Source organism: Zonotrichia albicollis, chromosome 9 (genome assembly GCF_047830755.1).
Source record: "Zonotrichia albicollis isolate bZonAlb1 chromosome 9, bZonAlb1.hap1, whole genome shotgun sequence".
Classification (NCBI taxonomy): domain Eukaryota; kingdom Metazoa; phylum Chordata; class Aves; order Passeriformes; family Passerellidae; genus Zonotrichia; species Zonotrichia albicollis.
Window position 1 is genome coordinate 7,270,038 of NC_133827.1, and position 17,591 is coordinate 7,287,628.

The following is a 17,591-nucleotide window of genomic DNA, read 5'->3' on the forward strand; positions in this document are numbered from 1 at the left end:
AGGGGATACACCTTAGGCAGCACAAGAGCCCAGCCAGGGCTACACCCAAGGTGAACCCAAAGTGGTCACAAAATGGACGATTGGTCTCAGGGTCTCACACTTTTATAAGTTCTACTCCATTTGCATTTTGGAGTTAATTGTCCAGTTACAGCTTTAGGCTACGAAGTCCCTCCTTGTTTTTCTCTCTTCATTTCACCACTGTTTATGCTCTTGGGCATGAGATTTGGATCATTTGTCCTCGGGCCCCAGCTAGAGAAGGAATGGTTTTGTCCACCTACTCATTGAAGAGAGCTTCCTACCCCTAATATGAAGCTCAGAAATACACACTAAAGCAGTACCGAATCTGAAAAATATAGAAGCTAAAACCTGAGGCATCACTATGTTCACCTAATCTGCATCAGCTTTAAGTTGTCTGAGGATCAGCTTATTTGGTGACCTTAGTGACAGATCAGCGCCTGTCATGGTAGTGTTTGTTCTTCACCCGCTCCCAGCCAAGAGTGGAATGAGATCCAGTGAAGCTAAAAGGAACAAGGGCTTTTGCAGAGATTGAGCTTAGAGAGGATCTTAAAGAAAAAGGCTTTGAAGGGAAGCAGAGGGAAGTTCAGACTGAAGGTTAGTTTGGCAGTGGGGGGAAAAACAGGCTTCTGCAATTAGTTCTAATGAATTATAATAAACATAGGAAAATATCTCCCTAGATTTGCAAATTGAAGGAGTAATTAAATCTGGAATAAGCCACAGTTGATATTCTGACTTAAATGCAAAGAATTATTTATTTTGTGAAGGTTGAGCTAGGTCAGACTGTCCAGCTGTCTTAGTGACCAAGGAAATGGTCATTAAATGAGCTAATAATAGCAGAAAGGGCAAGGGAATCATATTCCCTTTCAAAATGTACTAGGAATAATGTGTTGGTGAGTCTTATGTTAGTACCAAGTAAATGAGGAGAAATGATAATTAAGAATAAAATAACTAAAGAGCATGATATCTTGGAGGATATCAGCAGTATTTCCATGGTAGAAATTTATGCCTGGTTGACCTCCTTTAATTCTCCAGAACTGCTTAGAAAAATAATAAAGAATGGAGAATTAAGCTTCCAAAAAATCCTTGATCAAAAGCTTTCAAAAGAAGTAATACAAGATTTTAATGATGCATAAGGTGAGATGTAAATTTTTCCTGCTGGATTAAGTGCCTCTACTGAGCTGTTTCAATGTAAGGAAACTTTCAGGGAAAAATTAAAGCAATGGTTTATACAGTCAACACTAAACAGAAGAGAAGCAACTTGTATGAGCAAGAGGAACTTTCTGCCTTCCTCTCTGTAATTGCATCACATTCCTGTTACAGTGGGGAAATTGATTACACCTGTTCTGTAATTACTTGCAATATTTGCAATTTTTATGCTTCCAATTATCAAACGATGTCTACAGCTGTTTTTATCTCAGGCAAACTGCATCTCTGAACTGAATACCTTTATGCTGGTTATGTACCTGAGGCAACAGCATTCTGGAAAATTTGAACTGTAATTTTTTTTTTTCCTGAGAGAGGATGAAAAAACCCCAGTTTTTCTATTCTAATTTTTAACATCCTCTTTCCCAGAGTTCTAGAAGCCCTATGCTTTGTGAACAGAAATTACAAATTATGTTGGTAGGGGGTTCTCCTTGGAACAGCATAGCTCAATTTTGGGCAGATGGTAGCACTCTGAGAGAAAAGATGTGAATACTGATTGTTGCAGAGACCAGTCTGGTGTTCTTATGATCTGGCCCTTCTCTTCCACTGGGCCCTGTAATGGAGAGCTGTCTGTGTTGGAGTGAAAAATTAGATAGAGCTACTTTAGCATGATTAACCTAAAAATCTTGTAAGCTTGTCTTTCTGCTGTGACAACTCTCCTTTTAAGTTTCTAGAGCACTGTAAATATATTAAAGAAAGCCAATATCTTAAGACACTCTCAACTTATGATAAATTGTCTATTTATTCTCAGTCTTTATATTCTGCCAGCTGGTCAAATTCTAAACCAGTTCCAGCAAGTATTGGTATTGCTTTTTTTTAGACATTCAGTTTTGGGTACTCCTCCTTCTCATAAGAGGAAGCTTAAACCAAGCATCCCTGAAAACCCACTTCAAATTGCTTAGTTGTGGGCTTTCCTTGGGTTGCTTAGCTCATAAGTTTAGAGTGGATCATTCTTTTAATTTTAAGAAGCTTCTTTCACAGGTTCTTGGGAAAACAAATAACCTGCTATGGTGAATTTCTAGAGAATCATTAACCAGAGATTGGTTGCTTTGGATACAGAGGTACATAGCCTACTTAAAAAAAAAAAGAAAAAAAAGAAAAAATCAATAGCCATGCGCAGACACAAAAACAAACAACCCAAAACAATTTGATTGCAGCTCAGAAATGAGAAGAAGCAAAATTCTTCTCATGTGACAGCATTCATTGCAATTGCAGATGAGGTGAATAATTGCAAAAAGCAAAGAAATGGTAAGGTAGGTCTTAAGGGTTGCTTCTACCTATACAAAGGCTGTAACACAATCCTCAACAACAAAAAACAAAAACAGAAGAAAACCAAAAATTCCCCAAAAACAAAAGAAAAAAAAGAAAAATATTTGAATGATAAGTAATCTATACGTAATGAATCAATCTTTCTCTGTGTCTGGAGTCTTTCAAGTCTGGAGGTGCTGAGTTTGTCATTGTTGTGCTTAAATGCCCTCGTGGGTGCAGTACTACATAAACTTAAAAGTAACTTTTTCAGCTTAAGGGGTTTGATTTTTTTTTTTTTTTTTGTTTCTGTGATTTTTTCCTGCTAGATTTTTTTTCAAGCCATCAACAATACAAAAATGCAGAGCAATACACAAGAAAATAGTGGAAACTGAGTTCAGTGAAAAACACATACAAATTTCAGGTGGCTCCTGAACTCTGCATCAAGGATCAGCTCCCAGCACTCCCAACATCCAGCTGCTCAACTCCCGGCATTGGTGGGACGTGTGCTGGCAGCAGCAATGGTCCAAGACACTTGTCACAGCACATGGAGAGTGGGATGGAGAGGGAGTGGCATGTCCACTTTGGGGAGTAAGGGCTCTTTAACATAACTCTAGAAAGCTGTGATCCTGGAAGTGGGATCTGCATGCACCCACCAGGAGGTGAGGTGAACTCAGGAGAGGGAATTTTCCCGTCTGGCAGCCTCTGATCAGAGGTGAGCCACCAGTGACTCAGCCGGGGGCTGGGCTGCTCCCCTCACAGTGGGGGCAGCTGGGTTCCCTCTGCCAGTGCTGCCAGGTTTCTGTGAAAGTCTTTTCCATTTCCAGTGCTTATCTGAAGAGTTAAGCAGGGACACAACCATATTTCTGCTTTTGGTAGCAGTTAATGATCCCCAAAATGCAAATAAAAGAGAGAGTTGCAGCTCTGTAATAATATTCCTGCTGCTATGTTATTAAGTACGAGGGGATGAATGTAAGGGCAGGTTTGTGTGGTGTACATGACTCAAACTTTGACACTGTTTGAACTCAGTTCTGAGTCAGTCTTACCCCCTGCCCATGATGCTGAGTTTGTGCCTGAATGTTTCTTACATCCATGCTCTTTGAATCAAACAGGGTGCAAGACCCCTCTGATGCAAAGAGTTTTTAGGCTGGTATTTATTCTACTGACATTAAACTATGTTTTTGGGAAACGCTGTGTGGTACCATAGACTCTAGAAAGCACAGATGAGTGAGGGATACTCTCTGTGACTGAGGACAAATGGGGTTAGCTTACTGCTTCCTCTGTAGTTGCTGTACATCCTGTGGAACAAAGAATCAGACAAGGAAAATGAAATATTTTTCTTTTTTGAACACAGATCTTTTCCAAATGTCTTTGTGGTTCCCTCTCAATAATGACAATAACATGACTAGTGCCCTGGGCAAGAGGTGTAGTATTCCTGTGTACAAAAGAGAAAGGGAAATCGAAAGAGCTCAAGTGATGCAGGAGATGGCCTTGGGCAAATGTGTCTTATGACTTGTCTTTGGATGCCTATGTGCTATCAGACTACAAATACTATAGATTTCATCTTTTCCATCATCTTGATTGTTCCAGTTTCATTTTATATATATATGTGTGTGTATGTGTAACTTTGCGAAAAATGAAATAATGTCAAGTTCAGATAGCCACAGGCAAGAAAGGTGAGAAAAGGAGATTTTGCCCTTAGCTAAACTATGTATATAAAGTCCTGGAGAAAAGGATGCCATGTTTCATCTTCCTCTTGGTCAGACAAGTCTGACCAAGAGCATTAAAATTCCCTCTGACACTCCAGGTTAGCCTGGAAGAGTTGAGCCTTAGAAGACTTAATTCCCCCAAAACACCAGCAAAGTGTGAATCTTGTGGAGAAACCAGGTGCTAGGAAGCTGTGCCTCCTCTCCAGGAGCTGCTTGACTGGTCTGTCCTTTGGCACCATTTCTAGGTATTTGCATTGCAAGAAAGGCACCAAAAATAGCAGTTCCATGAGATGTGCATCTGCTGGTTAAAGCTGCTTTGAGAAAGGCACCTCTTGGAGAGGTTTGTTCCACAGCTGGAAGTAGGTTCCAGCAGCTACTGGCATAGCTTGGCCCTGCAATGACAGCTGGTGTCCTGGCCTGCACTACTCCTATCCAGCTTGTACCTGAGAACACTTTTATAGGGGCCTACAGTGATTGGACAAGGGGGAATGATTTTAAACTGAAAGAGGAGAGTTATAGGTTAGATTTTAGGAAAACCTTCATCACTGGGAGGATGGTTGGGCAGAGGGACAAGTTGTCCAAAGAAGTCGTGGATGCCCCATCCCTGGAAGTGTTCAAGTCCAGGCTGGATGAGGTTTGAGCAAGTTGGTCGGGTGGAAGGTGTCCCTGCCCATGGCAGCAGGTTTGGAACTAGATGATCTTTAAAGTCTCTTCCAACCCAAGCCTTTCTATGACTCTATGGCACTGCAATTGTGCTGATGGGGTTCTCCAAACAGGGCTTCTGCCCAGGGCATTGCACACTGGGACTGCTGGGTCTTTCCCCTTTCTCTCTCAAGTGTTGCTACACAGAGGGGATGCATCTGTCTAAGACCTCCATTTACAAGCATTTAGCTGTGAATCAGAGCACATTAAAGCAGGTAACTAAAGTCACTGTTGAGCTGTGAATAACAAATCCTTAGGAGAAAAATTTCTGAGCAGGTGTTTCCAAGAGTCATACTGGGGCCCTCAATGGATGCAATAAGCAAACATAAAAAGTTATTCTAAAATATACAGTAAATAATGAAATTATTGATTCATAAAAACTCTGAAGAAAAAAAAATACACAAGCACTTGTGTGTCATGGTTTAATCTCAGTCAGGAACCAAGTACCATGCAGCCACCCACTCACTCCCCCACCAGTGAGACGGGGGAAAGAATCAGAAGGACAAAAGCCTGAAAACTTGTGGGTTGAGAGAAAGAAACTTTCATAGGAAAAGCAAGTCATGCACAGAGGCAAAACAAAACAAGGAATTATTCACTGCTTCCCATGGGCAGGCAGGTGTTCAGACATCTCCAGGAGAGCACGGCCCTGTCACATGTCACGGTTACTTGGGAATACAAATGCGATCACTGCAAATGTCCCTTCTCCAAACTTCCTTCTTGTTCTCCCCACTTTATATACTGATCATGATGTCATAGGGTCTGGAATATCCCTTTGGTCAGTTGGAATCACCCATCCTGGTTGTGTCTCCTCCCAGCCTCTCATGCACCCCATACTTTTTCACCAGCATGGCAGTACCAGGAGCAGAATAGGTTTTTCTCTGTGTATACCCTGCTCAGTAACAAAAACATCATTATATTATAAGCCCTGTGTTCAGCACCAATCCAAAACACAGCCCCATTCCTGCCTCTGTCCAGAAAGTTAGCTCTACCCCAGACAAAACCAGCACATTATGGTATTCTCTGGAAGTTGTTTCCTCCCTATGCTGCTTCTATTCATGTTACTCTCATGTGCTCCTAAATACATTTCACTTGGTGGTGTAGGTCTGGAATTTTAATACGGAGGAATAAATCAAAGAAAACCACATCCCATGGTAGCCTGACATACAAGAATGGATAGAAATCTGCTCAGGAGATTTGCTTCAGTGCTGGGCTGTTAATTCAAAGCCAGTCTGCGGCGAGGTATCCGGCCTTTGAGGTTGAATGTCCGGCTAGCTGAGGGCGGCCAAACACCCAGCTGCAATCCCGCCAGCACCCCTAGGTGTCTAAGGGCCTTGGGCTGTGCTGGCTGTGGACGGGCTCGCTGCTGCCGAGTAAAAAGCAGCTGGACACTCGCTGGGGTCAAACTCAGGCTTATTATAGGGCCCAAGACGACAACCAGGGAGTGACCCAGAGAGGGGGGAGAAGCAAGGTTTTAAAGGGAGGAGGTGTATCAGGGAGGGGTTTACAAAGAACCAATAAGGGAACATAAGGGAGTGAACATAACATGACCGACATTAGGGATAACCCAATTGATACAGATAAGGGAGGGACTCCGGGACTACCGCCAATCACTACCCCCAGAGCAAAGAGGTTTCTGGAAAACTAGGTGGAGTGGGGGGTGACTGACAGGACCCAGTCTACCCAGGGAGGAGAACAAGTATACAAATAAGGAAATGAAGGGGAGGAGGAATTATATAACTTGAGGGACTGACAGGACCAAGGGCGGGAGTAACTATAGTAACAGAATGAGTGGCAGGGCTATGGTGGGAAAACTGGGGAGGGCAGAACCATTTACATAAAAAGGGGGGAGCAATACAGAACATGGGGGAACAATACAATAATCAAAACAATAAACAAACACACTGCAACACCAGTCCAACCTGTCATTGCACTTAGTCCAGTTCAAAACTCCACCAAAATTCATGGCAAGGCAGGCAGTGAGTTCTGACAAGGCTGAAGAACACTTTGATGGTTCACCAGGAATTAATTTAGTGGTTTTATGCAAGGTTTTGGGTGACAAGCATTCAGACTGCCATGTGGATTCATATCCTCTTACTTGACCAGGACCCACAGACTCATGACATGGACAATGAAGATACTCAACGAAGGAGCTTTGTTAGGTGGGGGAGCACATGCTCTCCAATCTCCATGGGATTTCCTGATGACGTCTTTGTGAAACGCTGTAGAAGCCATGGATATGCACACATATATCTCATTCTATACCATGCCTGATCTCCCATATCTGACAAGTATTAGGTCCTGTTCCCTGATAGGTATCAGTGCTCTTCCCTGGTAGGCTGTCTGCGTACAGTGGCAGAGAGCTATGAGGACTGAAGGAGCTGCATGAAAGCAGTTCCTACCTGTTTACGAGTCACTCTGGTGGGTGCAGAAGATGCAAGGCACAGGACTCTTCTTATGCCGTACTTGGAAACATCTGTGAGATTTGATGTTCCCGTGAGGTCAGCAATCTCCATTATCTGATTTGTTTGGTTTATATTTTGGGCAAATTATCACTGTGATTTTGCTTCCTACCCATGCTTTTTCCCTGTTAGTTTAGCTCTGGGTTCTATCATGCTATTAGGTTTCAGTGAATTTTTATAATTGCGTCATGAAGATGAGGGTCATTCTTCTTTGTTGAGGGGAGTGATGTGATGGGGAATCTGAATTTAACTCACAAGGCGTGACAGCCACTGCCTCAGCACTGTAGATGTCAAAGTGAGGCCGAGGCCAGGCAGGAATTGATGGCTGCCCCAACCTTGTCTCCAGAATGTCCAGGAGGAAACATGGCTAAAAGGCCTCTAGACAGGATGGAGTAACAACAGCTACCATAAAATACTATTGCACAAGATGATAAAAGCCATCTGGTCTTGGCCGAACCTGAAATGCGCATCCTTGCTGCAGCTGCGCCTTTGTTCGGTGGCAGATGCTTCTGCAGTCTGAGCAGATAAAACTGCTGAGCTGAGAGGGCAAGGAAAATCCCTATCTGACCACACTCACAATCTTTTGATACAGCAATTGGGAAAAAACCCCACCTCACTGCAGGTTAGGTCCTGATCAACTTGTGGCAGTTCTTGCTATGGGGAGAAGGGAGCTGCTCGAGACTGAGAGTAAAAGTAGCTAATAAAGGACAAGAACCCTAACATAGCTCTGTTATCCCTTCCATAAAAATGTATCTCACATGAATTAGTGAATCAGCCTCTAACATTTTACAGTCAGGCAAAGACTACAGCAAGGCTAAATAAGGAATGTTTGAAGGGTCAGTCTTGGGGCATTTGGAGAGACCAGTCTGGGTGCTTACGTAAGACAAGAAGATGATGAATAAGTGAGCATAGAGAGCTTGCACAGAGTCCTTAGGATTGCTCCAGGCTGTGACTTCAGTGATCACTGCTCAAGGGGCATTTCTGAACATTTCCTGAACATCAGCCCTGCTGTAAGTGTTGGAGCTTAATGGCTTTTCTCTTGTTTGAAGAAAGAAAATATGGAGGTGTCACAGCTGATGAAGTAGTTACTAAAAAGGTCTATTTTGCTCCACTTTTGTAATTTTGGCACAATCTTCTGTCAGCTGATTCTTCCTTGAGGTTTAAAACACAGAAGTTTGTAAACACGAGTGGACTGGAAAAACTGTGTAGCTGCACAGGTGGCAAGAGCAGAAGATGCCAATGTGACAAAGGTTTCTGGTGAATTTGGTTGCCAGCAGGGAGACCATAAGAAAAGGCATCCTTAGTGTCTCTCAGGAAAGCTTGCCACCATTTTTCTCCCTGCTGGGTCAGGTGTGACAGGCAGTCACACCACCAGTCCCCTGTACTGGGTATTGGGGAGGAGGATCCTGTGTGGGGAATGTGGGAGTGAGCACACCATCCAGCCCCTGCTTCCACACCATGGATCCTCCCCCCTGGCTTTTAGAGGTCTCAATGGACTCACAGTCTGAGCACCATGAGAAAATTGACTTCTTCTGTGGGGCAGGAAGGAAGACACTCATGCAGGCACAATCACGGCATGGTCTCTGTCACTGTCTCAGATGCTGGTTCTGCTCCTTGCCACACAGTACATGGAGGAGGTGTCTGATCAGCAGCTGCTTGGATTCAAATCTTTTTAGCACATGCTTGCCCTGAGCCTATGTTCCTCAGGGTGTCATATGGAGACATATAACTTCAGAAACCTTCCTCTGAAGCAGTTTAGGAACAAAACCTTGGGGCATTTCTTTCACAGGTGGTCTCTGAGTTTCTAGGGAAAACCATCTGGAAAGCAAGCTAAAGATCCATTTGAGCAAAACAGTGTAGGCACAGTTATTTTATTTTATTGTATTGGGTAAAATATCACACAGCACATGATGTGAATCCTGCAAATATCTGCTGAAGATCCTGATATAATGCTCCAGCATCCTGTCCAAGCTCCTTGTTATCACTCCTGTGACACTTGGCAGGCTGGGAAAACCTCACTGGTAGTGACCAGAAGTCCATTGACACCCTGAAATCTAAAGCTCAGAAAATCATTGTGATAAAATATATTTCTTTTGGGAAAAAATCCCTCTCTCTGGTGGAGTAGCTAGTTCATCACTGGGTCTGATTCCGACCAGCCACTTGAGCCTGAGGCTCTCATGACTAACTTCATGTGAGAACTTCATTAAGGAGATCCCAAAGTTAACAAGCTTATTTGCTTATTTTATTTTTTATTCTTTTCCCTAAAGTAATTTTTTTTTAATTTAGAGCCACTTCTGAGTTCATGATCCTTTGCGTTTGTAGGAAATTATCTCATTTTCTTAACAACTAACTTCAACCAACTTCTTCCTTTTTTAGTGTAACAAATTGAAGATCTTCGGGAAAAAATGCCCACATCAACAAAAAAAAAAAAAAAAAGGAAAAAAAAAAGAAAAAAAAGCCCAAACAAAAAACCTCCCCCAAACCCCAGATCATGTTTTCTTAATCATGGTGACATAAAGAACACATTAGCGCTCTGTGTTTTAGTTTAATTGCAGTTGCACCGGAAGAATAAAATATTTATACTTGTGTGCACTTCTTTCCCTTCTGACAGCACAGAGAGCATGTTGAACTTTTCTGATAAGATAAAAATGTTTCAACCTATGCTAATATACACATGAAATGTATTCAAGAACACCTTCTTATTACATCTGTCAAAGGATGACCCTGCTTGAGCAGGAAGTTTGGATCACAAGACCCACTGTGATCCATTCCAACTTTACCCATTCTGTGAGTCTGTGAAGAAAGTAGAAACAAATATAGGTCTCAAATATTTCTCAGGGTAATGGACATGTCTGCAAAAGGCACATGGACACTCATGGCCTAGCAAAAAATAGTGCTGCAGAAAACCAGAATTTCTCCATCTTTTTCATTAAATCCAGTTATCTTGGGCAACTCTGCCATATAATTTATCATCTAAACAGAAAATATTTTATCCTTAACATTCTGTCTACAGTCTAATTTTTCTGTTCCTAACATCATGAGTGTGCCTGGAGACACAGATATATTTAATTGTTGTAATTGAGAAATATTGAGACATATTGAGTGCTATGTCTCACTGCTGGTTAAGGAGAAAGACCCTTGAATTTGGGAGAATCACCACATCATCTCCTTGAGTGCAAAGGAACTGACTCTGCAGCTGGGGTGGTACTAAGAATTATTAAAGAGAGACAGCAATGCAGCACACAATTGTCATTTAATTGGTGTACAATTTCCTTATTCAGTTTAGAATAAAGATAAAATTAGAGAAAAAGCTCTAAAACCTTTGTATTAGCACGTCAGAGCTATAAACTTGCACCAAATCCCCTAGAGTAAATACATATGGCTGCAATTATTTCATTTGAGCCCTGATGAATTACACTAAGCAGAGCTCATATTCTATTATTACAAAGGTTATTGTTTTTCATGAGACACTCAGATGCAATGAATAACTTAGAACCATATTGGCCTGACTGTGCTTTCACAGATATTGTTGCAAATGCAAAATATCCATCAGTTTTAAAAAGAATAATCGTGAGAGGGGGTGAAAATCAGTTCTGTGTGCTTATTGACAGCCCTTCACATTTTCAAGAAAAATCAAAATTTTTCCTTTTCAATGACTGATTATTTTCAGCCTTTTTTTTTTCTTCCACAGGGAAATCAAAGGAAGAATATAGAAGAGGAAAGAAACCTAATTCTGGACCCTGAAAAAAGGCAAAGGTGTAGTGTTTGAATCCTTCAGCTGGCGATCTGAATTCCAACCCAATAGTCTGCTTCCTTTCTCTTCTGGCTGTGTGGCTTTTTCTGAGCCCTGAACTGCCACCTATGCCTGCATTAAAATTCTCACATTAAGGGAGTGCAGGTTCTGAATCCCATGTAAAGCTGCTACTATCTGTCTAAGGCTGTCTCCTGCATACAAGTGATGTAAATATTCACTGTGCCTTTGGTGTGACCAGGTTAAAACTCTCTCAGTATTCAGACAAAGTGTCTTTCTAGTTCATCGGTGCACATTCTTCATGGAAAAGTGTTATTTATTTTCCTCACATGAGTTATATTCTTGCACCCAAAGACTGTCAAGTCTAGTATCTTTTTACAGAGAGAGCAAATGGCAAGAGCCAAATGCACAAGGCTTCCCCTCAGACTCCCTCTCTATAGCTAAATATATTTGCTTAGGCTAGTTATATCTGTCCAGGGCTTTCCTCTCAAAGTTATGTTAGTCCAAGGCTGCCAGACTTCTTCTTGCTGTATTGTTTCCCGAAACACAGAATACATTCCGTTTCCTGGCTTCATCAGCTCTGGGACTGGTTGCCATCTGTCAAGTAGCCGAATGTGCATATTTTCAGCAGTAATATATAAAAAAACCCCAAACTAGTAAGGGGAAAAAAAAAATCAATCTCATCGTGGTGGGTAACTTCTGAGATGCCACAGGAAGTAGTACATGGACCCCAGGAGTCCACCTACCACAAGCTGAAAACCACAAAATAAGATAGAAATACCACTAACAATGATGAATGAATTGACAAGAAAGACATAAAAAGACAATATGGGAAACACCAGACTGATCTGTGTGAGTGGTCTTTAATTCAGTGGCTTCTTCCTACCTCTGCTGAGTGCTAAGATTTTTCAGAAGACAAAACAAAACAAAACAAATCATAAGGGAATATTTTTCAGGGGAGCTTCCCTGAAGCACCTTATTTTATGCACTGAAAATAAAAATCTTGCTCTCTGTTACATTATTTGTTATTCTTTCACTGAAAAAATGTGTGTATGCATCAACTGGCCTGAGCCCTCTAAATCTTTTAGAAGGCTGCTGTGCCTGGGCTGAGTAAAGTCTTGTGTTAAATGAATTTGACAGTCCAGTCACGCATTTTAATGGGAATGTTTCTTGGTGATATATAAGCATTTATTATCTTTCACTTTAGGCAATGGCTTCATAGTGTTTTGTTGTAAGGAAAATAAAAAAATCTCAGTGGACGCCCAGTTTCAGTTAGCACTGGATATCTGGTTGTATATAAGGCATATTTGAAATGCTACATTAATTACTTTCCATCTTTCACCTGCAGCTTGGGGATAGAAAAAGCCTGACTGAGAAGAGGTTTAGTCAGGATTCTATTCTTCTGACTTAATTCAAATTTTCCATTCAGAGCAGAATTTATTATTTAATTTAATATAATTTATTTAATTTATTTAATTTATTTAATAATAATTTAATAATAATTTAATAATAATAATAATTTAATTTATTTAATAATTTATTTAATTTAATATAATTTAATATTTCCCATTATTTCCATGGTTTTTGAAACATTCCAGGAAAAACACAACAGGCGTAGCAAAACAAGCATCTCCTAAATTCACCTTTGCATGACAATACTGAGATTGTAATGTTTATGTCTTATGACTTCATCATCCCGAGCACAAACTCTTGGCAGTTACCAATGAACCAAGTGCCCTTGATTTGCTGAACAGCATAGTAATTCATCCTTCACTTGCAGTGTGGAAATTCAGGTGCCTGTTTAACAACTTCATGGCTACAGTTTAACAAGAAAACTTGCAGAAAGAGGAAATTCACTAATCTTCAATTTAATTAGTTTTTCTCAGTTGCTGGAACTCAGCATGTCATCAAGGGTTAAAAAAGAAAGATAAAAACATGAATTAATATATGCTGCCATATTTTAGTATAATGAGTATTATGAAAGAAAATTGTGTTTCTGTGCATTTTGTGTGCCTTGAATAAAAACATGCTTGGAAATAGCCAAATATGGTTTACAGCTAGACTAAAGTTTGAGTACAGCCAATTTCCTTAATAGATCAAATTCTGGGGAGGAAGAATGGATTATAATTTGTCTATTTTACCTATTCAAGTTCTATGTCCCACATAATCACACAGTGATGCATAATGCAGTTCTAAATCAGAAAAGGGCCTCCTGGCTTGGGTTCATGCAAGACTGATGTGTATTTTGTTTGTTAAATCATAATTTCCATGTGAGTAGATAATCTGATAGAACAGGAATAAGAAAACTCTTTTTCTAGTGATGTTTTTTGGTATTAAAACTTGTCCTGGAAGCATTAACAAACACTGACACGTGAGCTTGACAGGAATTTTCCCTACAAAGTGCTGATTCATTAAAAAATAAGTGTTTCAAGGAAATCCACTTGTTTTCACAAGACTAGAGAGAATTGTCAATGGTTTTGCCCCAGGCCTGTCCAGGCTTCTCCTTGTTTGGAGGTTACATTCTCAGCATGATGGTCTCAGGTCTGACAGCCCTGGGGTTTGTTGGAGGGGCTTAGAGTGTCTGAAATCCAGGCTCCGCTGCTCTTGGATATTTGGCCCTGTAACAGGGAACCTGGAGAGTACTTATGTATCTAATTCCATCACATCTTAAGAGTTATGAATACATCTGCATATGCTCTTATACACTGCTAGAAAAAAGTCTGTGAAGAGGTCACAGAGAAAAGAAATCACCAGCTACCAGACTGCAAAAGATTTATCCTGTCTCCAGATAATAAGCGCTCAGCTCAGTAGTGAACAGAATTTTGTCTTTGGCTTCAATTGGTTTAAAATGATCCACAGTGAACCAGAAGTCAAGTCAAGGAAGAGTAAACAGAGGAATGGTCTCAACTTTTAATCAGAGTACACTTTGGTTTTTCTTGTCCCAGTAGGGTATCCTTCAAGATAGATGGTCCTAACTGTGAATTAATGGTGGTATGGGCTCCTCTGGTTTCTCTGGGCTCTTTAAGCTTTGCTTGTCAGTGTTCTTCTCAGATACCTAAAAGCTCACATAAGAAACTTTACACAGGCTAAAATTTGAACTTTTTTTTTGACAGCCATAACTACTAGGGCTACGCATTGAAAAAAAGAAAAAAAAAGAAAAAAAAAGAGGAAAAAATGCCCAGAAAGAAATTTAAAAAAAATCAAAAGTTGAGAAATCAGAACAAAATAACAGCTTGAGAGAGGCGCTGGTTTGTTATGCTGCCACAAAACAGATCAATCCATGCCTTGAAGTGAGCACCCATGCGTATATTCTTTTCAGCTGAAGTGTCTGCAAAACTTAAATAGATCTGCCACATTCTGTTATCATAAATCTCTAGCTTCTCTCCAGCAGCTTGAATCAGAAATACTTTTCAGGTCCTAGTTTTAATTGCCTGCAGTGCTAGCAGTCATTTCACAAACACATGTTGTTCAACAGTTGTGGAAGCCAGGCTGCACTTCTAACTAGTAAAAATAGGTGCCAGGACTTTGAGAAAATGAAATACATCTGTTGAAAACAGATACAAACTGCTGAAAACACTTACAAAATATGTTCTGACAACAGAAGTAACCTCCCAATGTGTTTGTGGTCCTGCTGTTTTCATGTCATACGCCCAGTAAGCGCACAAAGAAAGAGAACACAATGGTGACCACCTCTTCTTGAACTAACAACAGTGAAAAACACATATCCTGGACCTGGGCAATGTGATATCCCCTACAGTACTGTCCTGAAAACTAGAGTGATAGGAAAGGCTCCATCCTAACACTGCAGTTAATATTGCCATTTAATGTATCTAGAGAAGCGTGTCACCTGTCCCTTTGAGCAGCACAAATCTGCCAGATTTCCTGATACCCAGCAGCTGGACCTCTGGTAACAGCATGACAGATCTTGCCTTGGGCCTTTCACCTTGAAACTTCTGCTGCTGAACCTGTCATTTTTGGTGAGTCTGGGGCATAATCCAATCACCTTCTTCAAGCTGTAAATAGAGAAGGGTTTCAGACTTTTGTGTTACACAGTGACAAAGCTTTTCTCTGAGTGCTTTGGGGTTTTTTTCAGCATGCTTCCTAAAAATGTGGAAACAACATAGTTTTTCAGTAAGAGCTGCATAAATATTGTATGTATGAGTTTGAATTTATTAGACTCCTAACTATATTTTATATTGCAAGGTTTATTGAATTCTCTCTTTTCACCAATGAGTCTTTCCGAGAGATTCTTGGGCCTGTATATCTGCTATATAATCCACAAGAATTCCCCAGAGGATCAGGCCTCCCAGCCTGCTCTACTTTGCAGTAAAAGATAAAGCAGGGCATCCTGATGTGACAGCATTTTGGTATGTGTAGAGCCCTGAGCCTTTCTCAGATTATTTGGTATGTAAGGCAGAATTGTACTTCCCTTGGTTTTTATTCTGTTTCAAGTACATAACAATAACCATTATAATTCTACTGGTGTCCAAGAGATAATCTTCCTAGGTAGATATTTTGAGACACATCCCCTGAGTTCTCTTTCTGCATCTCAGTGTCATTCTTTTGCAACAGCAAAAGCAGAGCTCAGTTTTGTCTTGAAGACACAAGAAAGAAATATTTCATATACATTATGATGCTTATGCTACAGCAAAATACCAGAAAGAAAGTCCTTCAAAGATGTCTACTAGATAGGACTGAAGTCCCACTGATAAAACCTTACTGTGTCAAACAGCCCAGGTAACCAAATTCATTGCCATGGTTAGTCAATATTGCTGAAATTTTAACATACTTCTTGCTATTAACAAGATTTTGACATTATAAATGCAAATTTCCAAAGAGGTGCCATTACCATTTTGATAACAGTACATAGTTTTTGGAGGGCTGCTGACAATGTTATGCTGGGATCAGTGAAAGATGATTTTAGGAGAATTTTCTAGTTTTCCTTTATTCAGAAGGGGAGAAAAGTGCTTGCCCTACAAGGCTGTCCATGTTATTTCCTAATCTTCTTTGATCCCTTTTGTAATTTTCAAGTGTATGTAGTTTCTCTGAGTCAATGCTACTGTTGAGATCTCTCTGTTCATTTTATGCAAAGCATAATTTTCTGCTTAAGATAATATTCTGCTGCTGTTTAGATTCAAAAAAAAAGTTTTGACTCCTGTGAAGATTTTCCCTAGAGTGTTTTCTTACAGTTTTGAAATAATACAGTACTTTCAGTGATGATATAAATGCTTACATCATGAGGTGGGTAAGTTATGGCTTTAAATCTCACTGTCTTTCCCTTTGTTTCTCAGCAAGCGCACAGACACACACATGACTTAGACACGTCAAATAGGAAAAAGAAATGTTAGTCTGCTGGATTACAGAATGCCATTACAGAAAGATAATGGTGTTCTTTCTTCCTTATACAAGTTTACTTCATGATCTGATGAATTCCTCAGTTCCTCTGAGCAACTGTATTTCACAATGTTTGAACCACCACCTTGAGGAAGTAGTAATGGCATTCATAACAAAAAAATTTAAAAGAGGAAACTCTTTCAGAGTGCAAACAAAGCTCTGAGGAATAATGACTGCTTCTCTCAGAAGTGTAGAAATGTCATGAGTTTCAGCTGTTGTAAATTGAGGTACAGGTGAGGTTGGTTTGATCCTGTAACAAAGGTGAAAAAGAATTGATTGAAACTGACATGAAAGGAATTCCTTAACAGTTTGGGATTAATGTAGAAACAAATATAGGTCTCAAGCATTTCTCAGGTTAATGGACATGTCTGCAAAAGGCACATGGACATTCATGGCCTAGCAAAAAATAGTGCTGCAGAAAACCAGAATTTCTCCATCTTTTTCATTAAATCCAGTTATCTTGGGCAACTCTGCCATATAATTTCTCAGCTAAACAGAAACGTTCTCCGAGAACTTTATGACAATAGCCTCAAAAACCCATTAAGTTTGTTGTTATAATTTCTAACAGAAAAACAAGAAAGAAAATAGAGAGATCTAATTAGAGGATAACAGTGATAACAAAACACTTTGAGTAACATCCTATAATTGATGTTGACACTGAAATTAATGCTTCAGACAAAGTATGCTTCTCAAAGTGAATATTTCCATCTTCTTAGATGCAGATGTGTTGGAAAAAAATCAGTGAACTCTGTCCACAAGCAATAACAAAACACCTAAAAACTCTATACAGTGTTTGTTTGATAATGTGTTTGTCTCTAATTTGTTTACATTTAATCCAGAATGTACTTAAACTCATAAAGACAAAATGTATAAGACTGTGATTATATCTCTTACTGAATGAGTCTTCTTATACATTTAAGTTTATATTCATGCTTAAATTCTTTGCTGGCTTCAAGACACAAGGCAAGTTAATGTGGTCAGGAAACCAATCCATTCAAACTATTGAACTTATTGACTTTTCTTTTATGCAGAAAAACATTGGCAGCTGATACAGGATTCAGCCCACTCTCTCAGGGCTGCAGACAATGCTAAAGGAAACACACATTTTCA